A 23219-nucleotide genomic window follows, 5' to 3' on the forward strand; every position below is an offset into this window, starting at 1 on the left:
CGATCGCTTGCACGGCCTCTTCAATGCCTTCTTTTCTGCTTTTTACTCCAAACAACTTAATAAAATGATTTATTTCAACTTGTACGTCTTTGGCAGGAACAACAGCAATCCATCGTTCCATGAAAAACAGCTTCTCGCCATTGCAGCATGCAGCGGCTTTGGTTGGATGTTTCCCACGCATCGACAGGAAGTTTACAATTGAAAACTTTCCGGCAAAAAAAAAAAAAAAAAAAAAAAAAAACCCAATAGTTTAAACATCGATCGATCCCTTCTGAAAATCGCACTTTCTGTGTGGAGTCCATCGTTCTTCCCATCAACCAATCCAAAAATTGATTGATTCACTCTCCCTGAGGTCATTTTTTAGCGACCATACCGCTGACAAGAAGCCAAGATAACCCTGGGTTCGAGATTGAACTATCCGGAAAGCACACTCCGACATCCGTCAGAAGGAGGTCATCTCGGGTAGATTTCCGATTACGAAATCCGAGCTCGCCCGATGTTGTCTTCGTGATGAAGGCCCTATTTAGCATATTAGACCCGCAAAACAGAGCAGAAACGAACACGTGCTTCGTTTTCGCTCATGACTTCGTATTAGCCTTAAGATATTTGCATTTTTTTCCGTTGCTTACCTATATTACAGACTCCAATAAATTTTTGCGATGCCTCCTTTTCACGGATGGCCGATTACAACTACAACATAGTAACGCCTCCACGAAATCTATCAAAAGGAGGATGTTACAACACCAGAGGTCATCTCGGGTAGATATCTTATGACGAAATCCGAGCTCGCCCGATGTTTTCATGAAGGCCCTATTTCGCATTTTAGAGCCGCAAAAAACAGGCTGTCGTGCAGATAAACTACAGAAGGAGTGTAGCATCCTACAGTAGATACCAACACCCAATGATGGCTGCCAGTATTCAGGATTTATGAAAATTGGCCTTTTTGAACATAAAAATTAAAAATAGGCCCCAAAGTTGTATTTTCCAATCCTCTTGCGTGAGGGAACTGTTCCCTCAGAACAGACTGAGCTGCACCTACAATATGGTCGGTGAGCCAGTCTCCAGTTGAAGTGGTGCTAATGTCCTGTTCCGAGAGATGGAATTTACCGGCCTTTGAGGCGCTTCTGTGAGAGGTCTTTACAAATTCTACTTCACCATCTTTTTTATTTTGCTGGGCCAGGTTTGTGTTCGTTGTCGCGTTTACTGTAAGGATGATGCATGTGTTTGCAGTGCTGGTCGTGCTCGAGGTTGTGTTAATGGAGGAGATGGTGTTTGCGTTTGAGGTGTTGGTGATGCATGTGGTCGTGTTTGGTGTGTAAGGGGTGCTTGCCTTTACAGTTTGATTGGCGTTTGAATTTTTTTATGGGTTTATGTTTATTTGAGCCTCGGCGCTTGAGTTGGCATTCTTGATGTGTGCGAGTTTCGGCTGTTTGGCAGGCTGGCGTTCTATATCGTTTAAGCTGACGTTATACCCCCTTTTCATGTTGTTTCCTCTTTCCCCTACACGTCCAGTGAAAGGATTTTTCTTCTGAGATACTGGCAGCCTTTTATAGTCTACTTTCTTTTTTTTCATCCTGCGCGAATTCTTTTTCATAGTAGACTTCAGGAGAGACCTCACCTTTCAGACAACTTTCTCTCAAACAATGAACTCACTTCTTGACAAGTTAATTTACGTGCCATCATAGAATTGGAAATTTTGTTCAGAAAGCGAAATTATCGATTGGAATACGGCCGAACGCTGAATACGAATTGAGTGAGCAAACAGATACTTTGATATCTCGCACGATAACAAATTTCCCGCCTTTGCTAGTTTGGACCATTCAATTGTCTGGGAGTCAATCGACCGTATCATTTATCTTTCCTCTCCATTTCCGGTGTTTTAAAATCCTCCTTTTGACAGATTTCGTGGAGGTGTTACTATGTTGTAGTTGTAATCGGCCATCTGTGAAAAGGAGGCATCGCAAAAATGTTGTGCAGTCTGTAATGAAGGTAAGCAACAACAACAAAAAAAAAAAAGCACTATCTTACGCCTAATACGAAGTCATGAGCGAAAACGAAGCACGTGTAGGGCCTTCATCGCTCTAAAATTCCGACTGTGGCGAGTAAACATTCTAAGCCAATCACATAGCAAATTTTAGCTCCGAACTATCAAAATTGACCTTTGGAGCCCTTTCCGGAAATCATTTTCGTACGACTTCAATCTGCGATAATGGCGTCTGGTGCGAAGCGCCAGAGATACAGCGTAGCTGAGGCTTTAGACATCATTTTTGACGATGGAAGTGAGCATGGTGGTATGTCTAGTGGTGAGGAATCTGAAATAGACAGAAAACTGGAAAATCCTAGCGAAGAATCGAGGTAAGTAATCTATAAACATTCTTGCGATATTTAAATGCGTGACGCACGTGATGTTGAAACAGCGTAAAATTAAATTTACTTTTACTTTTCTCGCTCGAATCCTTGTTTTTTGCCTTGAGATAGACCTGTAGATGTATATTTGTGAATGTAAAGCAATATATATTGGGATCAAACATGATTTTGGAGCGACAGAGTAAATAATCTTCAATGGAATTTGACAACGCAACGACCTAAATTATCAGCCGATGACAGATCGATCGCATGACGCAGTGCGCGTCCGAACTAAATCAAAACAAATCCTTTATTTCAAAACGATAGTTGTATATAGATCGACCTGTATATTATCTTGTATGTTTTGTATGTTTTTTAGATGTGGTTCTACTTGTTACACGCTAAAAATTCTCAAAAAAAACAAATTATGCTCGAGAATGAGTGGAATGATATAAAATGACAGTTTCCGGTTTCACTTCTGAATTGTTTACTCTTGAGAATACTGGTGGTGCATTGTAAGTGAAAGGCTTTTGATATATGTTGCGCTTTATGTATTTTGAGGTTGATTATCTCATTTGTCCCTGTTTCAAGGCAAAATTTCAGAAGTCAAACAAAGAAATATAGTTCCAATGGTTGCATGGTATTCATTTGAAAAATTAGTGTGAGGGTGACACGTAATTTTTGTCAAGGCAAGAATTAAGTTCAGTGGTCTACGTATACAGTTCATTCAAAAGTTGACCTTTTCATGTGCCAAATATTGTGTATAAGTTATTGTAATTTATTTTGATGTCCAAGAATTCTATTTGTTCTTATATAAAAACAATGGTGCAAGTTCAGAATCTCAGCCAGTGAACTTTATCGTTTTGTTAGACCCAATTGGATTAGTTAGTCAGTCTACGAAAAGTTCTAGTTAGAAAATTGTTATCAAACACTCATTTGAAAAAGTTCTGGTCAAAGAAACTGAATTTTATGTTGTGAAAGACAAATTACCAGATGAAGTAAAAGGAAAGAAACATTGAAATGTAATGCCACATTAGCCACAATGCATGGTGGTTATGATTCTGTTGGATTTTCATTCATTTATCTCATGCATTATAAGGAATTTTAAAAGAGCCAAGAAGTTTAGATATGTTCTGTATTTTCCATTTTGTATTTATTCACTCAGGAGAAAAGGCACAGAATTTTTTGAGACTTATAGTAAAACCATATTGCATAACCAAGTTATTGAGGAAAAGAGCTTGAAAATTAGGCATGTGGGAGAGGATTTTCAATTTAGCACACCAGCCTGGGAGAGTAAGGAGATGGCTGGGCTAAATAAAAAATGTATTACTTTCTGAAACCAGGTAATTCACCAATTCACTGAGTGCCAAAGCAATTAAATAGTGGAATTATCACAAGCTTTGGTGGAAATCTGTTAATAATTAATTTATACATTTTTAAATAGGAAGAAGACTATCTATCATGATATGGCTATCTCAGCTGATGAGAAACATTGGAATCAAGGTTAAAATTCAGAAAAGGAGTATTTATGCACCCCATCCTCAACAGCTACGAGTTATGAAAGGCAAGTAAAACAGACAGAATCAACTTATTGAAATGGTTTCCACTTGATTTAAGTTGAGGGTGATATTTAAAAAATTCTACAGCACTCAAAGGTTCCTTTTCACTCTCTTATAGACTTTTTCATGTTTCATTGGTAACAGTGTTTTGGCTAACATATTTGTTCTTTTGCAGAAATTCAAACAATTCCCCTGGAGCTTGATTGCAAAGGTTAGTATGTGTGTCCAGTAATTTGTGTCAAGAATTAAACTTGCTTATGATACTAAGACTCGTAGGGTATATTGGAATTAAATTTTCTGCAAATCCAAGGCTATCACTTGCAGAGGATTCTAGGCCTAGACTTGCTCAACATGCTTGCTCTTTGACTCTCTGAGGATACTGGTCTTGGACTCGCTGAGGACACCAGGCTTTGACTTGCTGAGGATACTGGTCTTTGACTTGCTGAGGATACTGGACTTTGACTCGCTGAGAATACTGGTCTTTGACTTGCTGAGGATACTGGACTTTGACTTGCTGAGGATACTGGGCTTTGACTCGCTGAGGATACTGGACTTTGACCTGCTGAGGATACTGGTCTTTGACTCGCTGAGGATTTCAGACTCTGACTCGCAGAGGATACTGGACTTTGACTTGCTGAGGATATTGGACTTTGACTCGCTGAGGATAATGGGCTGTGACTCAATGAGGATACTGGACTCTAAGTCTGGCTCACTGAGAATAAGTCTGGTTGACTCGCTGAGAATAGGTCTGGTTGGCTCGCTGAGAAAAGGTCTGGTTGACTCGCTGAGAATAGGTCTGGTTGACTCGCTGAGAATAGGTCTGGTTGGCTCGCTGGGAATATGTCTGGTTGGCTCGCTGAGAATAGGTCTGGTTGGCTCGCTGAGAAAAGGTCTGGTTGGCTCGCTGAGAACAATTCTGGTTGGCTCGCTGAGAATTGGTCTAGTTGGCTCGCTGAGAATAAGTCTAGTTGGCTCGCTGAGAACAAGTCTGGTTGGCTCGCTGAGAAAAAGTCTGGTTGGCTCACTGGGAATAAGTCTGGCTTAAGACTTAGAGCATTGTCTCAATCTTATTTTTCTCTACTTATCAGTGTAAAGTGCAAAGGAAGAAAATGAAATTGATTGATCATTTTAGTCAGAAGTGTTAGTTTTAAACCACAAAATATGTGAAATATTTTTGTATTGCTATAATAAAAAATTATTTTCACCAACAATTCTGAAATAGGGTTAGTTATAGTGGGAGTATGTCTTTCTGTCACGAGAAAGACATACTCCCACTTGTTTTTCCTCCTTTTTTCCTAGTAGAACTGTCTAAGGACAAGTGATGGATGTGTGCTGTGTAACAATGAAGCTGTGCATGAATAGAAGTGGTAGGTGTGAATGATTTTTGTCTCCCATTTGAACTTTAAAGTAACATCCCCCACCTTTCCTCCACAAAAAGATTACCAGAATACTAAATGCCAAGTTGTCAGCCCTGTCTCTTACAAGTTAGTTGATTTTTGGCACTTAATTTAGTTTATAATTTCCTATCCATGGCTTATATTTCTCTTCCTTGACATGGCCATAATCACTGCCATTTCTGGGTTTAACTTATTTATCATTCTCGACCTAGAGTTCCTCCTTGTCTGTTGGAAGTCACATCATCCATCTAAAAGGCTTTTTTTTTACTGTTAAGAGTGGTTCATCTTCCTATTACCCACCCCTGTCATCTGAAATTGACTTTCCCTCAAACTTCACACCTCACTCTTTGTATTTGTTTCTCTTCCACAGTTAATGACTGGAATGGGAATTCACAGAAATGCAGTCCAATGATATTTATCATGTGTCAAATGAATCTTGAATATTAATAAAAGTCGTTCAAATATACTGGCTGACTAACCAAAATTAGTCATGGTAGCATGGGGGAAATCTTATGGGGAGATAATAACAACCCTCGTAATGTAATTGCTGTGGCAGACCCGCTTTCGCCTATGTCAGAACAAAATTATCGTGTAGACACTAGACAAAAACACGCTTTACTGACTAAGGATGATGTGGGTCAAAGGCCAAGTATTGGCCCGTGCGAGTATCCTTTCTGTATGCATTAGTGGTAATGAAACCTCTGGCGTCCCAATTTAATGACGTATCGAGGAAGGGAAACTCGATCTGGAAAACAGGAAGAGCAATAACTGAGCCATAAAGAGCACATAAAAGAGACGCGGCTTGCTCACACTCAAAACTCAGAAGATACACAACACGCTAATGAAACAGGACACGTTCTTGTTTGGAACCAGGTTAAGGTTATTGACCCGTAGGGTCAAGGAGGCCATCCATATTAGACTCCATCCAATAACATCAATAGGGATAGCGATTGACAACATAACGGCCGGTCAACAACAAAGAGAACTTAAGAGGAAACAACATGTATTAGTTGGAAAAATAATGAGGAGCGAAACGCACGAAAGACAGTGCACCAAATCGACCAATGACGACAAACAAAGGTGTAGTAGACATGTTCGAATATAGCGGTTGATAGTCTGTTATCGCGCTCCTTGGCTGATTGATTTTGTTATTTCGTGTGCAACATGGATCTCCTCTATTTTAGTAATTTAAAGCGCGCGAACCCTTCAAGGATAATCCGATGGTTTCAAAACCGGGGATTATTGGCCAATCTATTGCACTGCGGCGTGTGCAACCAAGACATGATAATGGTTCAACGAAACGATGCCCGCGTGGACGGATTTCGATGGTAGGGAGGAGAATTTGTCCACTAGATTTCGCATGAAAGTGATTATAGATCAAGTGTTGAGGCCTCAAATATTTTAGTCTTCGTTTTGTAGTATTCCGGTAAAAGATTAATTTTGACGAAGTCGATGGAGACTTGTACGCGAGAGAACATTATCCTCTAAAATGCGACTAAGAAGCTAAGCAATATAACCATAATTATGGTCAGTTAAAATCAATCTTATTTATCTCCAACTTGATATGTTTGATTTAGGAAAATAAAACAAACACACACAAAAGAAACAAAACGAAACGAAAACCAAAACAGCCTCAACATAAGCGCTTTAGTGATCATCTGCTCGTAATTTGTTCCTCGTGAACGACAGGCACCGCGCAGGTGGGCTACGGTTGACGCCCCGTTTTCGATTGATAAAATGTAAATTAAGTGTAGTTCGAAAGGATGTATGATTCCCTTGTCACTTCTTCATTTTCCATTTCGTTTTCCTTTTTTTTTCCCGAGACAGCTCGGATATTAACGAATCCCGGCAAATGTTTAAAACGGTCGTCTCATCTTGTCTCACCCTTTGTTTAGGAGATGCTATACTTGCAAGATTGACAAATTCTTTCTTTGCCAAGTTTGTTTCTGCATTTCTAAATATAGCAAACTTGAAATAAAGTAACAAGAAACCCCCTATAAAGTTATATTTTTTTAGACTCATAAGCATAGAGGAAATTTGCCTGTGAACTGCAACATTAAAAAAATCAAGGCCTTTTTCTTTACCTTTAAAGATGACAAGGACAAGGGAGAGCACAGAGATAAGGTTGAGGAGAACAAGACTTTAAGTGAGGGTACGATTTGACAAACACAATTTATTAAGTGTCATGGCTAGTGAATTTCTTCAGCTTTCTAATTTGCTCAAAGCATTCCAAAATGGGAAATTCCACTCCCAGATGACCAATAGCAAAACCCTATAAACAACTCACCACAACAATTTCTTCTTACTATACCCACAGAACTAGAAAAGAAGAAAAAGAAGAAGACACGGAAGAGAAGAAAGAAGAAAAATATTGCATCTCTGCAAGAAGGCAACAAAGAAACTAGTGAAAGTGTAGAAGTTGTAAATGAGAGCAACAATTAGCCTTTAGTGACAGTGCAGTGCCTTGTACTTAGCCTTAAGTTTTCTTTTCATTCCTGTCATAAAGTTTTCTTTGTAAATATGATGAGAATAAATGATATCAAGTTTTCCAACATGTATTAGTTGTTTGGTATATTTGACAACATTTTCCAGAGGCAAAGAGATCATTGAGCTATAATAAATATGCTACAGATAATAACAATTTTTGTTTTGGTCATCATGGTCATTAACCAAATATAATCCCCTCATTATTTGTTTCTTAAAAACTCTAACAAAATCATTTTATAAATCAAAGCTCTCTTTCTAAAACTATCCTTTTTTCTGTGTCGTGATAGAAAGATTGGTGATCCAAGACCAACCGAAGCAATCTCATCTCTGTAATAATCTGGAAAATTTTCTGAAACATTAACATGTAAGAACATTTTTTTGTAGCGAAGTTAGATTTCTCATTTTAATTTGTATTTATTTTGATTATATCCCTGAGATAAAAAGATGGTTTACGAGGAAAAACTCATTTTAAGAAAGAAATTATCATTCATGTCTTTAAGATCGAATATCCTATAAATACAGTCTTCATTAAAGAAAAAAAAAACTAAAACAGCACAGTATGATAAAATATTCCTTGCATTGACACATGAAATTTCAGGAACATTTGACCTTTATTTTTCAAAATTTATATCTTTGAGATGGTTATAATTTCTGCCATCCCTCGTTGTGGAGGAATGAAGTAACTTTAGGGAAGTGGAAGCTTTGAACTTTATTCGATAAACATATTCACTGCTTTTTTCTATGTGCTGAAATATATGCTACCAGCCATATAATAATATTGTTTAAGGCCTTCCCTACCCGTTTACCATACCAAGACATAGAAAATAGAACTTACCTTAACGTATTGTACGAATATCTCAGCGCTAACCTTCCGACCCTACAACAACCTTGGGAAAAAAAATTAGACATCTACGCATGCGCCGAGAGCCGACGTTTGCCGAACGAATCTCGTTTCGTCAAACGAGTCTCGTTTCTTCAAACGAGTCTCGTTTCGTCAAATGAGTCTCGTTTCGTCAAACGAGTCTCGTTGTGTCAAACGAGTCTCGTTTCGTGAAACGAGCCTCGCTTTGACTCGTTTCGATTCGGATCACTCACGGTTTCTGGGAAACCACTCGATTTTTAATCGTCACGATTAATGAGTCACTCGATAAACGATTTTCAACGAGACTCGTTTGTTCGAGAGAATCGAAACGAGTCAAAGCGAGGCTCGTTTCACGAAACGAGACTCGTTTGACACAACGAGACTCGTTTGAAGAAACGAGACTCGTTTGCCGAAACGAGATTCGTTCGGCAAACGTCGGCTCTCGGCGCATGCGTAGATGTCTAATTTTTTTTCCCAAGGTTGTTGTAGGGTCGGAAGGTTAGCGCTGAGATATTCGTACAATACGTTAAGGTAAGTTCTATTTTCTATGTCTTGGTATGGTAAACGGGTAGGGAAGGCCTTAAACAATATTATTATATGGCTGGTAGCATATATTTCAGCACATAGAAAAAAGCAGTGAATATGTGTATCGAATAAAGTTCAAAGCTTCCACTTCCCTAAAGTTACTTCATTCCTCCACAACGAGGGATGGCAGAAATTATAACCATCTCAAAGATATAAATTTTGAAAAATAAAGGTCAGATGTTCCTGAAATTTCATGTGTCAATGCAAGGAATATTTTATCATACTGTGCTGTTTTAGTTTTTTTTCTTTAATGAAGACTGTATTTATAGGATATTCGATCTTAAAGACATGAATGATAATTTCTTTCTTAAAATGAGTTTTTCCTCGTAAACCATCTTTTTATCTCAGGGATATAATCAAAATAAATACAAATTAAAATGAGAAATCTAACTTCGCTACAAAAAAATGTTCTTACATGTTAATGTTTCAGAAAATTTTCCAGATTATTACAGAGATGAGATTGCTTCGGTTGGTCTTGGATCACCAATCTTTCTATCACGACACAGAAAAAAGGATAGTTTTAGAAAGAGAGCTTTGATTTATAAAATGATTTTGTTATAGTTTTTAAGAAACAAATAATGAGGGGAATATATTTGGTTAATGACCATGATGACCAAAACAAAAGTTGTTATTATCTGTAGCATATTTATTATAGCTCAATGATCTCTTTGCCTCTGGAAAATGTTGTCAAATATACCAAACAACTAATACATGTTGGAAAACTTGATATCATTTATTCTCATCATATTTACAAAGAAAACTTTATGACAGGAATGAAAAGAAAACTGAAGGCTAAGTACAAGGCACTGCACTGTCACTAAAGGCTAATTGTTGCTCTCATTTACAACTTCTACACTTTCACTAGTTTCTTTGTTGCCTTCTTGCAGAGATGCAATATTTTTCTTCTTTCTTCTCTTCCGTGTCTTCTTCTTTTTCTTCTTTTCTAGTTCTGTGGGTATAGTAAGAAGAAATTGTTGTGGTGAGTTGTTTATAGGGTTTTGCTATTGGTCATCTGGGAGTGGAATTTCCCATTTTGGAATGCTTTGAGCAAATTAGAAAGCTGAAGAAATTCACTAGCCATGACACTTAATAAATTGTGTTTGTCAAATCGTACCCTCACTTAAAGTCTTGTTCTCCTCAACCTTATCTCTGTGCTCTCCCTTGTCCTTGTCATCTTTAAAGGTAAAGAAAAAGGCCTTGATTTTTTTAATGTTGCAGTTCACAGGCAAATTTCCTTTATGCTTATGAGTCTAGAAAAATATAACTTTATAGGGGGTTTCTTGTTACTTTATTTCAAGTTTGCTATATTTAGAAATGCAGAAACAAACTTGGCAAAGAAAGAATTTGTCAATCTTGCAAGTATAGCATCTCCTAAACAAAGGGTGAGACAAGATGAGACGACCGTTTTAAACATTTGCCGGGATTCGTTAATATCCGAGCTGTCTCGGGAAAAAAAAAGGAAAACGAAATGGAAAATGAAGAAGTGACAAGGGAATCATACATCCTTTCGAACTACACTTAATTTACATTTTATCAATCGAAAACGGGGCGTCAACCGTAGCCCACCTGCGCGGTGCCTGTCGTTCACGAGGAACAAATTACGAGCAGATGATCACTAAAGCGCTTATGTTGAGGCTGTTTTGGTTTTCGTTTCGTTTTGTTTCTTTTGTGTGTGTTTGTTTTATTTTCCTAAATCAAACATATCAAGTTGGAGATAAATAAGATTGATTTTAACTACCATAATTATGGTTATATTGCTGAGCTTCTTAGTCGCATTTTAGAGGATAATGTTCTCTCGCGTAAAAGTCTCCATCGACTTCGTCAAAATTAATCTTTTACCGGAATACTACAAAACGAAGACTAAAATATTTGAGGCCTCAACACTTGATCTATAATTACTTTCATGCGAAATCTAGTAGACAAATTCTCCTCCCTACCATCGAAATCCGTCCACGTGGGCATCGTTTCGTTGAACCATTATCATGTCTTGGTTGCACACGCCGCAGTGCAATGGATTGGCCAATAATCCCCGGTTTTGAAACCATCGGATTATCCTTGAAGGGTTCGCGCGCTTTAAATTACTAAAATAGAGGAGGTCCATGTTGCACACGAAATAACAAAATCAATCAGCCAAGGAGCGCGATAACAGACTATCAACCGCTATATTCGAACATGTCTACTACACCTTCGTTTGTCGTCATTGGTCGATTTGGTGCACTGTCTTTCGTGCGTTTCGCTCCTCATTATTTTTCCAACTAATACATGTTGTTTCCTCTTAAGTTCTCTTTGTTGTTGACCGGCTGTTATGTTGTCAACCGCTATCCCTATTGATGTTATTGGATGGAGTCTAATATGGAACAAATATGGAATTAATTAGAATTTTTTTCCAAACTGTACCCCAAAACCATAAAAACTGACCCAGATTATTGAAAAATTTATTCCTCACCAAGTATTTACACAAGGGAAGTAAGCTATACCTCACTTGAAACAGCAGTAAATAAGCTTTCCTGAAATGCATGTTTCCTCTCCAAGAAAAAGGAAACAACTCATTGAATGCTTTCAAACTAACATTAATTAGCATAAAATATCATCTAAAGTTGAACTGTGAATTAAGTGATACCCAAATAATACAAAGTAATAAGGCAAAAATTAACTTAAGAGGTTCCTTGTTATATGGGCAACATCTCCATAAAAAATTGGTTGAAAGATAACAAATCTGAGACGTGTTACACATATCTTGTCAACACTGATTGACACACTGACTAATTAGTCTGACCTCATCATGACCACAAGCCCAAATTTACTAATCCTATCATCCGTTGTGTTAAACACTCCAATTGTAAGATGCATATCATTTTACTGACTAAAGGCAATTTCTAAAAAATACGACTTGAGCTTAAAGTTGTTACAGAATGAAAGAAATGCCATTTTTACTTCATTCTTTTTAGTGAAGCAAAATCAAAATCTTGAAACAACATCAGCTTAAAAATTTCAGAATGTGAACCTTCCATATTTGTCTTTTATCCGAAAAAAAAAATCGCTAGCTTGATTTAGCAAACTGAATCATGTTCAGTGTGAAATCCTTCGATTGAAATACACCATAGCACGCGTGTTGTGCACGCAACAAGAATAGTCCATGGGCCAGAAAAGGTTCTCATTACCTCTCAGGGGTAGAAAATGCGAGTGTTACCTGATGAAAGATTATGTGAAAGAATTATCAAATTCACTCGATAGCAACCGTGAAAGAGTAACTCTCGCCATTTTCTTGCGTACTCCTTTATTGAAAAAGATGCTGCTTTAACGTGGAAACGAGGCTGACAATAAAACGATTATTTCAAATGACTTCTTCGTTTTTTCTTTAAAGAAGATAAATCAGTATCTTCAACATAAAACATGATTTCAAAATAATTTTCGGCTAAAAGCCACAATTTTACGATTTTATTTAAAAGAAGTTGACGTCTTACATGCGATCAATGTACGCTAATGAAATACTCAAATCCACCCTGAAAATTTTTGGAGAAAGTTGGAAACAGAATTGGGTGACTTATTGCAATTTGAAGATCTCCTGGATAATAGAAAGCTTTTGTTCTACCCCAAAATCTGTGCATCTCAAATCAAGGAAATTCAGCAAGCTGGCCTGTACTTCCGTGATGCACTTCTCCCAAATATTAGTACGATATCATGGCCTCCGAAACATGTTGAGCTATGTGAAAGTGCAGTCAAACTAGAACTAGATGCGTTTCTATACACTCTCTTAACTGGGAACACACATATCCCAGCAGAATATCCCGATCGCCTCCGCGCTTTGTTGATTCTTTTGGCCAGGACATCATTTACGGAGTTACTCCAGGACTACAAAAACTACTCAAGCAAATGCTGTTACCGTATGCCAAACAATGTTCAACTTATCCAGATGCCACACCGATGTGGGTATGGGATCGTTCCTTTGCCTGAAACTATCAAGCCATATATCAACACAACACTCGCGTGGGACAATATCGATAGATTGGAGGAAACTCTTTCTGGCGGGGTAGCCAAAAAGCCAATGGCTAGACTGGATTTAACATTTCTGTCCGTAATGAGGTTCAAATCTCACTGGATTTCATCAGATATCTCCCGAATATCGATGTACCTGCTACTGAAATGGCTACTCTTCACGAAGTTCTAGTGCAGTCCCTCAAGAAAAAGAATACGCTCAAGTTAAAGAACATCGTCGTCGTCTTTGACTAAACACTGTATGCAAAGGCAAGCGAGAGACAATGGAAACAAAGCGCGAAATTTAAAGATATGGTGATGAAAATGGAAGTATTCCACACAACATGCACCATGTTGTCCATCACTGGCAAGCGCTTCAAAGATACTGGCTTGCAGAATCTGTGTGTAGAGTCTGGTGTGATAGCAGAAGGTTCTGTTGGAGAAGTTCTACAGGGATGCAGGTTCAATAGTTGTGTTAGACTCCACAAACTCGTGTATGAAGCCCTAATGAGACTGGCGTGGCGAGGATTTAGGCCCTGGATAGAAGAGAATTATAAGCAGTCCAAGAGTATCGTTGATGGCTTATTTGGTGAGATTGGTGATTTGTGTGATGATATCTGCAAAAGGTTGTTCCAGAAGTATATGACCAGTGCTTGTAGTGTCAATTCTGTCCATCTTTTTGACAAGTACATGGCGTTTCTTCGTTGCGAGAGCGGAGTGCACGAACTATTGACGGAATAACAATGGTTCAGAAGATACGAGGCGACCAAAAAACATTTGCAGAGGTGGCTGATAGAATGATGTCAATAGTTTTGCATGAAGGAACAGAAAACTAGTGTATTGGCGTAGTCTTTGATGTTAAACGAGATAGCTCAGTAAAGAATGCTGAGAGAGATAGAGCAGAGAGGCTCGGAAAGCGGTCATGGATTCAGAAACATCAGGGTAGACATTCCTTTCCAATTCTAAGAATAAGTTGCTCCTAATTCCTCTCAGAATAGTGCGAAAATGAGATAGATAAAGACTCGCTGGAAAGAAAATCTTTGTAACAGCCGAGGATCGATGCTATGAAGTCTCTTAGATCGGAACAACAACAAGGAAGCTAAGGTCTACGCAAGAGGAAGCAAATACCAGAGTGTTACTCCGTGTAGCTATTTTTTTAATCAAGCCTCGTTTCGACAAACGAGTCTCGTTTCAACAAACGAGTCTCGTTTCGACTAACGAGTCTCGTCTCGACGAACGAGTCTCGTTTCGACGAACGAGTCTCGTTTCGACAAACGAGTCCCGAGTCTCTATTCTCGAACAAACGAGTCTCGTTGAAAATCGTTTATCGAGTGACATATAAATCGTGACGATTTAAAATCGAGTGGTTTCCCAGAAACCGTGAGTGATCCTTCGATTCTCTCGAACAAACGAGTCTCGTTGAAAATCGTTTATCGAGTGACTCATTAATCGAGACGATTAAAAATCGAGTGGTTTCCCAGAAACCGTGAGTGATCCCGAAAGCCTACCCGAGCTCGAGTCACAACCTTTGTAATCGAGCTCGAATCAAATCGAGCTCGAATCAAATCGAGCTCGATTTGGTAATCGCGCTCGAATCAAATCGAGCTCGCGTCCGACCGAGCTGAATAATATTTGTTCCCGGGCAACTGAGCTCGATATATATTTTTCTGGCAGGGGGAGGGGGGGGGGAAAGTGCAGATCATGCTCGATATAAGACTATCAAGGGGAAGAGATAATATTAAAAACTATGCTGAAGAGAAAAATTTAAAAAAAACTTTTGGTTTTTCCTGTTTCATGTTTTTTTCTTAAGTTTAAAACAGCATTTGGACAGAGAACAATTAATTATTGAATGGTTTCCTCATGCAACCAGTTGGACGATTCTTTTAAACTTTGTTACTCAATCTAGGTTTTAAACACAGATTAAGAAGTGAGCACGTAGAACGGTTCTTGTGGTCCTAGTCCTTAAGATCTAAAATTTTTACACTATACATTGAATTAAAGCTTGTAACAACCAAATTTTTAATGTTAAACTCTAACCACCAGATTTACACGTAAGATTCACATTGTTCATTTTTACAAGTTACTTAAGTGATTAACGGACTTAAGCAAAAATTTGAGTGAGACGAAAAAAAAAAAAGGGGGGGGGGGTTTTCTAAAGTTTTAAAGAGTCCAATCGCTAGAGTGGGTCGAGTCTTGTTCCACGGAGGAGTGACCGAGAGGCTGGTATCCAAGGAGCAGCGCATCTACACTTTATTGCAGAAGCTCAAAGACGCGACTGGTCAATGAAGTTTGGGATTAACGGACTTAAGCAAAAATTTGAGTTCGCTGCCACTATAAAAAAATCTCGGGAAGCAGGCGAATGTAAAAATTGAAAATGTTAACTATTCGGTATCATTTTTCTTACGACACCGTTATCGAGCTCATTGTAATGCAGGAACTAGGTAAGAACACTTTCTTACACTTGTGTATCGCCCATAAATGGGTTCTCTATTCTTTCTTATTTCGTGGCTGCTAAACTACCGAAAATTACGAAACTTCGTGACCACATGATGGCGCAACTTTTTTGGGTCTTAACCTCTCTTCCCCTCAACCCCTTCCCCGTTAATATGAGAATAATCCAGAATATTTAAAAGAGATATGGTAAGGGATGGGACATTCATTTTATTGTTGAAACAGGTGTATGTTAGTGTCTAACAAAATGCTCTCCTCCTTTGACGTTCCCTTTCTACCACATATTTAAAGATAACTTTCAACATGCCATTGTAAAGTGCACATGTTATTTGCAAAATTTATTAAAATTCATAATTGATAAATACGCATGATTACCAGCTGATTAATCATAACCACTAAATACTTAATGGATAAAAAAACATGAACATAATTAGAATACAAACTATTTTAAACACTTGCATTAATTTTTTAACCCTCTAACTCCTAGAAGGGATAAACATGAAACTTCTCCCCAGAATATCCTTACGTAATCCAACAAATAGGTAATGAGAATACTCATGTTTATCAGGTAGAAATTGTCATCTTGATCTAATACCCAATTTGCATAAGCTATCTACAAGGAATTGTGTAGCAGTTTGAGGGGACAATTAAGAAACAGTTTCAAAAGATTGAGAGTTAACTTTTAATTAACAACTGCTCTACATCTGTTGAATGTGATACAGCACAACAACAATAATTTATATTTTTCTTTGATCAAAATTTATAAACATGCATGATTACTTGGTGAATAATTATAACCACTAAATACTTAATGAATAACAAACATTAACATAATTAAACAACAAACTAGTTTAAAAACTTGCATTCATTTTTTCACCCTTTGACTCCTAGAAGTGATTAACCCTTTAACTCCCAGATTGAATTTTTAATTCTCCTTACTATCAACCATACAATTCTTACGATGTTAGGTCAGAGAATTTAGTATTGATCAACTAATTAACCCAAAATTGATATTCTTCTTTGGTCTCTTCACTTATCTGGTTGATATCGAGTCACTTATATCGAGCTCGGTTGCTCAGGATCCTTCTAGTCGAGTTGTGACTCGAGCTCGGATAGGCTTTCGAGCTCGAGTCACCTATTTCGAGCTCGGTTGCCCAGAAACAAATATTGATCCGGTTCTTGCAACAACACTACCTGCCATCGTCCTCCACAATCAGTGTTTGACTCTTTCCCAGTCTTTCTCGTTAGTACTGTAACCGAGCTCGATTAGTTATCGAGCTCGATAACTAATCGAGCTCGATTAGTAATCGTACTCGATTAGCAATCGAGCTCGACTTGTAGTTATCGAGCTCGATTATCAAACGTCGTTTGCTTATCGAGCAGGAATGGTAATCGAGTACGACAAATCGATATCGAGCTCGGTTGCCCAGAAACAAATATTGATCCGGTTGTGACTCGAGCTCGGGTAGGCTTTCGAGCTCGAGTCACTTATGTCGAGCTCCGTTGCTCAGGATCCTTCTAGTCGAGTTGTGACTCGAGCTCGGATAGGCTTTCGAGCTCGAGTCACCTATTTCGAGCTCGGTTGCCCAGAAACAAATATTGATCCATACCTCTAATGTGTGGAACCTGTATTTAGGGCTCAGCCGGTATCAAGTGGACACCCCGTGATTTCTCTTGGCTGACTGCGGTAACCGAGTTATATTGAAGGAAGGAAGGAGAGATTTCGCGATTGTGACGCGAAAGAAGTGTGACAAGTAATGGAAAACGCAGGAAATTCAAACACTAAGAAAAGCAGGAAACTCTGACTTATACTTTCGACAACCTGGCCTGATGAAAGAGGATTCAATCCGAATATTTTGCGCTACTAGGCTAAGGAACTTGATTTCGAGCTGAAGAAGTTTTTCCAAGACAGACGTTTGAGACTATGAGCCATCTTTGGAACTCTCAATGGTGGCCAACTTACGTTATCAACTCAGTTGATTATACCAGATTACCTGATTGAAAGTTTGATCCCGATCGTCTTTTCAAATGAAGAAGGAAAAAAGACGAGGCCGAGGATGGAAGTTATTGCTAAAACAAGCGCTAGTTCACTAAAGATTTCATTTCAAAATATAATATTTCAACTCCATTTCAGAGTGATGATCATGTAAAGTCATAAGGATGTCAAAGTAGCAGGAATTGTATCCAGAATAATTAGCGTAGCAGAGAGTGAATATAACAAACAATTAACCTTGTACATATCATTCTGTGGCAAGGTAAGCCGCGGGTGTGTAACGAAATGTTTCAAATGTTGAATTCATCAACCAGCTTTTTCTTCTAATCCTACTTCCAAAGCCATGCGCTTATTCACCAAAGGTCGGCTTACACGAGAGGACCAACTGCATGGACTTGTTTCGGAAAAAAGTTCCTCGAAATAGCCAAATACATGACATTTTCACTGAAATCCTGAGACGCGTTGATGCGGAAAAGGAGCTTTTCTAGCTCCGAAAGCGGATTACTAAACTAACCGAAGTTCACGTTCTCGTCAATAAAACTGGATTTCGTCAATCTACAAAAAAGGTCAGTCATTTACAATTTCGAAAGCATTGCCTTTCCCTAAGGTTCGGTATACTAATGATCCAGAACTGAAAGAAAGAAGCTAGTAAACCTGGAAGCCTTTAGTTCAAACAAATTGAAGATTTATTCTTCAGGCCATTTCGACTAAAATTAAAATTGAATTAGTATTGATAGCGGGGGTATAGATTGGATTATGTCTTAAAATAAGTTATGGTTACCCATCGTTGTAAATAACAATTCAAAAGAGAAATATATGGAGTATAATAAATGGCACGCGTAGATATGGAATTTCTTTTCGAGTGTTATACTCGATAGCTCACGAGTGAGATTTCGAGTTGAACACGACAAGAGAAATTCCATATCTGCAAGCAGCCTTGTATTATTTTGGTTATCTTATAAACACAGTAGCCCTTAGCTGACGAGAAAAGTCGACTTTATTTATGAACGAATGAAAATAAAAGGATCGACAATCCCCGGATAAAAAGCGTAAAGTGCCTTGGGGATCAAGCTCAATATGGAAAAAAAACTGTGAATCACTACAAAACAAAATGGGCGTCATTTTCAATATAAAAAATTGTCAGTTATTGACTTTTACATTACGTCAACAAATCTTTCGGCTGCATTGCTAAAATTGGCCCGTGGAAAATCTTCCAGTTGTCGATTTTCGTTCTCAGCTGCCAGCTTACCAAAGCCACTGAATACGTAACTTTCGGTTTTTCTTTTCGTATTTTGGTTTTCTTTCCATTCTAGGAAAGTTTGAACGTCAGTGTCTGAAAACCATACGGATTTTTCAGTAATTTACCAATCATAATACGAGAAAATTCCGACCAACAAATGTTGAATTCATTAACCAGCTTTTTCTTCTAATCCTACTTCCAAAGCCATGCGCTTATTCACCAAAGGTCGGCTTACACGAGAGGACCAACTGCATGGACTTGTTTCGGAAAAAAGTTCCTCGAAATAGCCAAATACATGACATTTTCACTGAAATCCTGAGACGCGTTGATGCGGAAAAGGAGCTTTTCTAGCTCCGAAAGCGGATTACTAAACTAACCGAAGTTCACGTTCTCGTCAATAAAACTGGATTTCGTCAATCTACAAAAAAGGTCAGTCATTTACAATTTCGAAAGCGTTGCCTTTCCCTAAGGTTCGGTATACTAATGATCCAGAACTGAAAGAAAGAAGCTAGTAAACCTGGAAGCCTTTAGTTCAAACAAATTGAAGATTTATTCTTCAGGCCATTTCGACTAAAATTAAAATTGAATTAGAATTGATAGCGGGGGTATAGATTGGATTATGTCTTAAAATAAGTTATGGTTACTCATCGTTGTAAGTAACAATTCAAAAGAGAAATATATGGAGTATAATAAATGGCACGCGTAGATATGGAATTTCTTTTCGAGTGTTATACTCGATAGCTCACGAGTGAGATTTCGAGTTGAACACGACAAAAGAAATTCCATATCTGCAAGCAGCCTTGTATTATTTTGGTTATCTTATAAACACAGTAGCCCTTAGCTGACGAGAAAAGTCGACTTTATGAACGAATGAAAATAAAAGGATCGACAATCCCCGGATAAAAAGCGTAAAGTGCCTTGGGGATCAAGCTCAATATGGAAAAAAAACTGTGAATCACTACAAAACAAAATGGGCGTCATTTTCAATATAAAAAATTGTCAGTTATTGACTTTTACATTACGTCAACAAATCTTTCGGCTGCATTGCTAAAATTGGCCCGTGGAAAATCTTCCAGTTGTCGATTTTCGTTCTCAGCTGCCAGCTTACCAAAGCCACTGAATACGTAACTTTCGGTTTTTCTTTTCGTATTTTGGTTTTCTTTCCATTCTAGGAAAGTTTGAACGTCAGTGTCTGAAAACCATACGGATTTTTCAGTAATTTACCAATCATAATACGAGAAAATTCCGACCAACAACCATGAATTGAAAATGGTGAAGGCTTTGCCGTTCATTCATCAACCTGACCGAGTGGCGCGAAAGGCGAGTGACGTGTCAGCTGCTGATTAGCGATATCAAACAAAGTGAAAAAATGTCGTATTTTTTCTCGTGTGTTGTTACGGCTTTTCTGAGGGCTAATAATCCTTGTATAACAACGTAGTTTACACGATAAAATCGTTTCTCTCACGATGTGGTCACTTGGGATGTGTATCGCGACATTTCGGCTGATTATTATACCGCCAATCTTACTCGCTTGGTAAAGACTAGCAGTATACAGTCTGAACGCAGTGATCCGCATCTGAAGTGACACACTTTGCTATGCCTGAAGAGCCGCAACAGCGGTGAAACGCGTAGTGCAAAAGCAAAATAAAAGTTAAAAGAAGACTTTCGTTTCTCATTGGTTTTAGTATATATATGTGTGTAAATAAATCTTGATTATAGTCTATCCTTGCGGTATAGTGCTCGATGCGTTCACAGAGCGGGGTATATCTGAAAGTTGGACAAATCAATGAGACATAGCTTTGCTGTGACTCTGAGTTTCACGCTTACGCGATCATCCGACAGATTTTAATCTAATAATAAGATTTTAATCCGTATAATAAGTTTGTGGAAGTTTTAAAGATGTGATACAAAGTTTTCTTCTTAATCATTAAAATCACGTTTTATTTTATTAAATCAACTTCACCTCCCTCTCTCTCACGCTGTTCAAGTCTCACACTGTTCTAGTCTCTCGCTCCGGTCTCTTCATTTTAAATGTATTATATGATCCTATTGTTTAATCATCTGCCACTTATCGTAAAAAATCAACCGTAAATCAATTAACGCTGAATAATCTCTGACATCTATGAAAAGATACTTAACTTATGTATGTATATATATATATAGTACAGCCTAGAGGTACATGGCCAACGCACACGCAAAACCTCTGCACGCTTTTTGCGTTCTGCGCAAAAAAAAAAAGCTCGCCTCAAAGCGCGTGTCTTAAGCACGTTTTTGCTTTTGTCATTCAACGCAGTCAGCTTGCCTTGTTCCGAGGTAATTTAGTTTTATAAACTGAGTTGGTAACGTGAATTTGCCACCGTAAAGAATTTAAAAGCTGACGTTTTGAGCGTTAGCCCTTCGTCAGAGCGATTGACGAAGGGCTAACGCTTGAAACGTCAACTTTTAAACTCTTTACAGAGGCCAATTTACGTTATCAACTCAGTTGATAATACAAAATTTCCCTGTTATACTCTCCCACTGACGCAGCATCACAGTCCCTTTAGCCACTTACCCCTTTTATTGCTTTGTTCCGCATTGTTTCGGAAAACATAAGTTTCCTGTTTCGAAATGCCGCCGCCGAAGCATCAAATTAACATTTGCATGGCCACAATGGCTGCCGTTTCAATAAAACGTCGTAACGACTTGTTATGATTCCACCAGCATTTCGTGAAATAAGTTTGTGAAAGTTTTTAAGATATGATACAATTTTTTCTTCTAGGAAAGGTAAGATTCCAGCCTGAAATGGAGACAACTTTGTCCTAGGAATTTGAAAATACTGTAAAGGATACAACTCGAGCCAGAAGTTGGCTATATCGACTGGTACCCTTGCGTCTTGTTTACTTACTTTCGGCGCTTAAATATTTTCCAGTTTTCGTTAAAGTAATATTATTGTTTCCTATAATTAATATCACGTTTGAGTGTACTCGGCTTCGCGTGACTTGTAATTAAAGATCTTATCTTAGTTGTTTGGGAATCATCTCTTATGCCTGGTTATAGAATACATTTTAATGTCTTTGAAGTCGAGTGACTCGCAACTAAAGCTAAATTATGATCCCGCCAATACCCGTCCTATAATCTCGAAAATTAAGTCTAACGGTCGTGAGCACGGTTTCAAAAGTCAGCGATTTGAAGCTTTTAAAAAGTAAGGTCGAAACTCCAAGAAGTAGTTTCACATCACACTTTAAATGGCGACTCCATAAAAATTCCCACGCGACATTTCAGGAAATTCTTCCTTCATAGGAGCGGTTTTGATTCGCTCGTACTTTTTATTCACGCTTAGCGTTTCGTGATGATATATCGTCATTACGATTTCAACAGACGATCTTGCCTACTTGTAAACAATAATGTCTTGATGCATAACGTTAAGGGGACTTAACGAACTGCAAACGACAAAGTGGAATCTGATTTTCTTCCTTTGAACCTAAAAAAGACCTTGTAAAGCATTTGGAAAACGTCACCTGTTACAGGAAACTGCAAATAATTTCACATAATTTAGCAAGTTTTCAAGTTTTGTTGCTAGTAAACTTTTACAACAATGACTTAATTGAACTTGATCTTTCCCGATTTTGTGCGCTTTCTAAGGAGATACCCGGCTGGTCAAAAAATTTTTCCTTTTTCTTCGCAATGCGAAAAAGCCATTTCACAACTGAACTGACGCCATACGCTTCCGGATAAAACCAAGTAATGTCACCAACATCGGAATCCCTCCTTTGTTATAAATCTAACACAGCATTCTAAGTGAAAAAAAGGGTAAAACAAAAGACTGCTTCATGCATACTGATGAGCTTCTTCTGCGCTCGTTTTTTTAGTGTGTTTTCGAAAGTTGCACGCCTGTGCGCGCGTTTTTAAAGCCCTTTTTGTGGGCATTTTGGGCTAAGTACCCCTGATTGTGCTTTATGTACTGTATTTTTCTAGGGACTTATTCAACATTATTCACTTCACCATCAACAAATAATTGTTTCAGTATAATTGTTCAGGTGCTTTCGAATTCTGTTGTAAATTTGTTTTGTTGTTGACAGCACTCTGTTGCAATTGTTTCGTCCGTTGGTTTGGCGATGATCAGTCAATCTAACTTCGTTCAATCAGCAAAGCTTCATATCGTTATTTTGAAAAGTGTCACGCAAAACTTAATACCTTTTATACCTTATTACCTTTTCACCTTCGTAATTTAATTTTCCTCGCGTTTATGACTTCATCGGCAACATTGAAACAACGCAAGGCAGCCAATTTGAAATTTAGCACCCCTGCAATAATCACCTTGTGCGAAATGATTATGATGAGATAC

At 38.1% G+C, this 23219-nt stretch overlaps 3 long non-coding RNA genes across 5 annotated transcripts; 2 read left to right on the plus strand and 1 right to left on the minus strand.

The window, feature by feature from the left end:
* Window positions 1-560: 560 nt before the first annotated feature.
* On the plus strand, window positions 561-7856 carry LOC149044170 (uncharacterized). The gene is made up of 2 exons (XR_016187620.1): window positions 561-1989; window positions 7395-7856. It is a non-coding gene; the product is annotated as an uncharacterized LOC149044170 (long non-coding RNA).
* On the plus strand, window positions 2055-7856 carry LOC149044171 (uncharacterized). 3 transcript variants are annotated; one of them, XR_016187617.1, is made up of 5 exons: window positions 2055-2355; window positions 3791-3849; window positions 4081-4116; window positions 5205-5272; window positions 5673-5768. It is a non-coding gene; the product is annotated as an uncharacterized LOC149044171 (long non-coding RNA). The 3 variants fall into 3 exon arrangements; XR_016187618.1 differs by having other exon boundaries at window positions 2058-2355; window positions 5208-5272; XR_016187619.1 differs by lacking the exon at window positions 2055-2355 and adding an exon at window positions 7620-7856 and having other exon boundaries at window positions 2993-3910; window positions 5208-5272; window positions 5673-6382.
* Window positions 7857-9948: 2092 nt separating this feature from the next.
* Window positions 9949-11586, minus strand: LOC149044172 (uncharacterized). The gene is made up of 3 exons (XR_016187722.1): window positions 11174-11586; window positions 10351-10410; window positions 9949-10185 (listed from the first exon to the last, which is right to left on the minus strand). It is a non-coding gene; the product is annotated as an uncharacterized LOC149044172 (long non-coding RNA).
* Window positions 11587-23219: the final 11633 nt, after the last annotated feature.

Source organism: Pocillopora damicornis, chromosome 6, assembly GCF_964200805.1.
Source record: "Pocillopora damicornis chromosome 6, jaPocDami1.2, whole genome shotgun sequence".
NCBI classification, from domain to species: domain Eukaryota; kingdom Metazoa; phylum Cnidaria; class Anthozoa; order Scleractinia; family Pocilloporidae; genus Pocillopora; species Pocillopora damicornis.